This window comes from Lampetra planeri, unplaced genomic scaffold (genome assembly GCF_965212315.1).
Source record: "Lampetra planeri unplaced genomic scaffold, kcLamPlan1.2.h2 scaffold_181, whole genome shotgun sequence".
Lineage (NCBI taxonomy): Eukaryota > Metazoa > Chordata > Hyperoartia > Petromyzontiformes > Petromyzontidae > Lampetra > Lampetra planeri.
The window spans coordinates 122,564-127,500 of record NW_027614551.1 but is presented as its reverse complement, the minus strand read 5'-3'; positions in this window follow the sequence as shown (position 1 = coordinate 127,500).

Below are 4,937 nucleotides of genomic sequence, written 5' to 3'. Positions count from 1 at the left end.
TCACAAGTCCTTGAAAGATCTGGGCAAAGTCCCATCAGTGAGCTCCTCCGGCAGGCAAGGCTGCGTTGGCTGGGTCATGTAGCCCTCATGCCCAGCCACCGCATGCCTAAACAGCTTTTGTTCGGCCGGATCGAGGGGGCTAAACGGGCGCGGCACGGGCTAGAGAAGAGATGGAGTGATGTGGTACAGGAGGACGTGGAGCTGAGTGGACTTGCCGATGACTGGTACCAGCGGTGTCAAGATCGGCCTCAGTGGAGGAGGCTCGTGAAGGACGCTACTGGGCAGTTGGAGGCAGTCGCCCTCCAACAACAACGGAGGGCGGAGGAGCGACGCTCACAACAACGAGCGGAGCGCCGGGTGGCTAAAGCACAGCAAGTTGGCACAGTAGGGGGCACAGGTGGTGCATCAGCCAGTCATCTCGGTCATCTCGGTCAGTCGACCCGTGGCACCTGGGTCTGCCCCGTGACCTCCTGCCAGCGGGCGTTCGACACTTCACGTGGCCTCAAGGTGCACATGGCCTGGCACAAGCGTCGTGGTGACGTCACCGCCACTTAGTGGCGAATGGCGGTTGTTGTTGTTGTGTGTGAGACTGTGAGACTGTGAGTGTGTGTGAGAGTGTGAGAGAGTGTGTGTGTGTGACTGCGAGAGTGTGAGAGAGGGTGTGTGTGTGAGTGTGTGAGAGACTGTGAGAGTGTGAGAGTGTGTGTGTGTGTGAGACTGTGAGACTGTGAGTGTTGTGTGAGAGTGTGAGAGAGTGTGTGTGTGTGTGTGACTGTGAGAGTGTGAGAGTGTGTGTGTGTGTGAGACTGTGAGTGTAAGAGAGTGTGTGTGTGAGACTTTGAGTGTGTGTGTGTGAGTGTGTGAGAGTGTGAGAGTGTGCAGAGTGCAGCGTGCACGTAGCCTGGCACAAGCGCCGTGGTGACGTCACCGCCACTGAGTGTTGCAGCGGTCAGCGCTACGCTGCGCTACGACCCGAGTGACGATTATCTGAACCGGTCCTGGGCCTCCCCTAGGTCGACTCAGCCTCAAACGAGTACGCGGTGCGGTGTGTAGTAAACATCACCACTGGGGAGACAAAGGCGGCCGGGCGTGATGCTGGTCACCCACCCCCCTCATGTGCCGTGCTCGCTTACAGCACTTGCCCCAACAGTCTCTAATGTCTATACGGGGGATCTTTGTATGTATTTGTGTGTGTGTACACCTCAGTACTGGAGAGACAAAGGCGGCCGTGCCTCGGTCAGTCGACCCCATGGCACCTGCCGGGTCTGTCCCGTGACCAGCCAGCGGCCAGCGTCTCGAGGTGGTGCACCTAGCCTGGCACAAGCCACCCGAGTTCGATCCCCGCTCACGGCTAACACCAAGTGACGGTCCTGGGCCTCCCCTAGGTCGACTCAGCTTCAAGTGAGTGCCTGGTGCGGTGTGTCTAGTAAACATGGCCACTGGGCCTTCGTAGGCGCCGCTCGCTAACAGCACTTGCCCGCACAGTCTATCGTGCCTATACGGAGGGGGGGATCTTTTGTATGTATTTGTGTGTACACCTGAGCACTGGGGAGACAAAGGCGGCCGGGCGTGGTTGCCGGTCCACGCACTCGCTTCAAAGGCGCCGCTCGCTAACAGCCCTTGCCCCCAAGCAGACCCTGTTCAGGCTACACGGGGGACCTTTGTCTTTGCGTGGTCGATGATTGTTGTCCGCGTGCCTCCCGGCGTGTCTCCACCTGCCCCACCCCGCCAGACCTCTGCGTCATAATGAGGGGGGTGGGGGGTGGGGGGGTGTAATTAACCACGTGACCACATCGCCCAGCTACGTCAGGGCCTGAGGGGCCGTCCGTAAATGACGTCACGCACCTAAGGGGCGGGGTGGGGGTCAGACATTTGTGACGATGGGTTGGAGAAATGTGACGTCACATCAAAATAAATATAGACGACACGTTCTACTTAATTAAATAGACTTTTTAATAAATGTTTTCTCCTACAACATCAGAGTGCAGCGCCACATTAAATGCGCACTACGATGACGATAGTTTAAAGCGATTTGAAGCATGTTTTATTTTTGGGGGGGGGAAAGGCAGAATTTTGTGACGTCATATTTGAGGGGAGGGTCTGACTTTTTGTGACGTCGTGTGACGAAGGAGGGGGTGGGTGGGGGGTCAAAAATCGTCCAAAATCGCGTGACGTCATTTAAGTTTTGTGAGCTCGACAGCGCTCGGATTTGGGACCAAAGTTGCTCATGGGTTGGACTCCAGGTCTCAGGGCGGCCTGACCAAGGTGCTTGGAGGCCAGAGGTCGCCAACGGGTTTTGATTCATCTTCAATTCCTTACCCGTACCCGGCCGCACCAGGGTCGCAAACGGGTACCCGTACCCGGCCGTACCCGTACCCTACCCGTACCCGGCCGGGTACGGGTAGGGTACGGGTATCGGGTACCTCATTGCGACCTCTGGGATGAAGCCACGTTGCAGGCGCGGGTGGGTTGATTCTAGGGACTTGAATTGTGAGAAGAGACGAGACGTTGGGAAATGAGTGACAAACGGTGACTCACCAGTAACTCACGGCCTACCCGTACCCGGCCGCACCAGGGTCGCAAACGGGTACCCGTACCCGGCCGGGTACGGGTAGCCGGGTATCGGGTAAGGTACGGATATCGGGTACCCGGTTGCGACCTCTGCTGTAGGCCCGAGGCCGCTGCTGTTTCTTTCGGCCTTCGGTGATAATTCTTTAGAGTTGGCAGTGCCGCTGCCGCTGCTGCTGCTGCCCCATGTCGCAACAACAACAACTACTCTGAGAATAGGTTTTCACCCTTTTTCTGGCAACAAAACAGCTGTGTTAAGTTGTTAAAACACCAAAACTGAAACCTTTTTACGAGGAATCACGTCTGCATTAACCACAATACTTGTGGTCAGAATGCAAACAAAAACTATACTCTGATAGCATATGCATTGTCTTTGAAGCTGATTGGTCCACACCAGAGACAGCTTTCTTTAGAGCCTAGTCTCAAACGGTGTTAGACCAGAGGACTGTTCCCAAGATATTTAAGTTTTTACATTTTACGTCTATGTATATTGTGTCGATAGTCATGTTATGGTTGCTTTACATGATAACACGTTACCTGTCCTGTTCATGTAACACTTTAAAAATCAGCAAAAGGGTTATATAAATAAAATGTATTATGAAACAAAAGGCAAAAAACTATGATGGATATATAAGTACATGGCTTAGCCCTTATTCAGTGTCTACTCGGCGCTTCTTGGCTTGTCTCTTGTATTCATTAAATGGATAATCTCTTCTTCTTGGTTCTTTCCGTAAAGTCACGTAGAAGGGAAATAATAAAATAATAAAAATAAAACATAATAAAATACAATTCTCACGACGTTTCGGCCACAACGCAAGCAGCCGTCCTCAGGTGAAGAACAGGTCTGTCGGAAAGACAGCGTCTGAATGACCACCACCAGGCTTGGCAGCGTATATTTAAGCTGGGTTGGAGGGGGAAGGGCGCCTTGACAAAGGCATTTGCATATCAACAGGAATTTAGCATATTTATGGAAAATGCAGATATGGGATTAGACACTACTTGTGGAATGCGTAGGAGGTGGGGGGGGGTCTCAAAGTCATATTATGCCCGATAATCTCTTGTCACTGTCCAACAATAGTCTGCAAGCATTGCTGGGCTCCATTTGCCCTGAGAGCGTTTCTCCATTGTCGCAATCTCCTGGTGACATCGCTCACCATGCTCGGTCGCTCACTGCTCTGCAGTTCGGTGGGAAAAAAATCTAGATAAGAGTGCAAAAAATATCTTTAGTGACATGTTGCAACCAAGGCTTTTGTATGCCTTGAAGGGGGCTTTCCACCACTCCCTGTCGTTGTCTGCCTTGTTGTTTCCGAGAACATTTGTTTCCGCTAACTGGAAGGCTTTCCATGCCGTCTTTTCCTTGCCACGCAGAGCGCACTGTCAAATGCATCATCTCGAAGAAGTTCACGAATCTGAGCACCAACGAAGACACCTTCCTTTATCTGAGCTTCACTTAACCTGGGAAATTTTCCACGGAGGAACTTGAAAGCTGCTTGTGTTTTGCCCGTGGCTTTAACAAAGTTCTTCATCAGACCCAGCTTGACGTGTAAGGGTGGTAACAATGACTGTCGGAATGGCCAATCTATCTTGATACTATTAGTTCTTTCGGTAAAGTCACGTAGGTAAAAAATGAAATTAAAATTAATAAAAATAAAGTCACGTAGGTAAAAAATTTAATAAAAATAATACAAATAAAATAATTTACCTACGTGACTTTACCGAAAGAACTAAGAGTATGAATCATTGCAGTCACGAAAGCTTCAAATCTAGAATCTATCTTGATGTTGTGGGAATCTCTCGCACGACTATCCCATTCGCAGAGAGAACAGCGGCACTTTGTGTATCCAGTCTGCAGACCAAGCAAGAGAGCAACAACCTTCAAATCGCCACAAAGCTGCCACTGATGTTGGTCATAGTTTATGAACCTCAAAAGTTGTTTCCTGTTGTCATAGGTTTCCTTCATATGGACTGCCTGACCAACTGGCATTGATGGCAAGACATTAACATTATGCAGCAAAACAGCTTGAAGACTCATCTTCGATGAATCAATGAACAGTCTCAACTCATCTGGATCATGAACGATGTTGAGGGCTGCCCATCACACCATCGACGTTGCTGCAGGCTACAAGATCACCTGCCATGAAGAAGAATGGGACAAGATCTTGTTGACGGTCACGGAACACGGAAACCCTCACATCACCTGCCAGGAGATTTCACTGCTGCTGTCTGGAGCCCATCAGCTCTGCCTTAATCTTGGGTAGTTCCAAATCCCTGACAAGGTCTCTCAGTTCAGCTTGTGTTATGAAGAGTTGTTCAGAGGAGGAGGATGGGAGAACATCTGGGTCATGTGACCTTGATGGTTCAGGACCAGA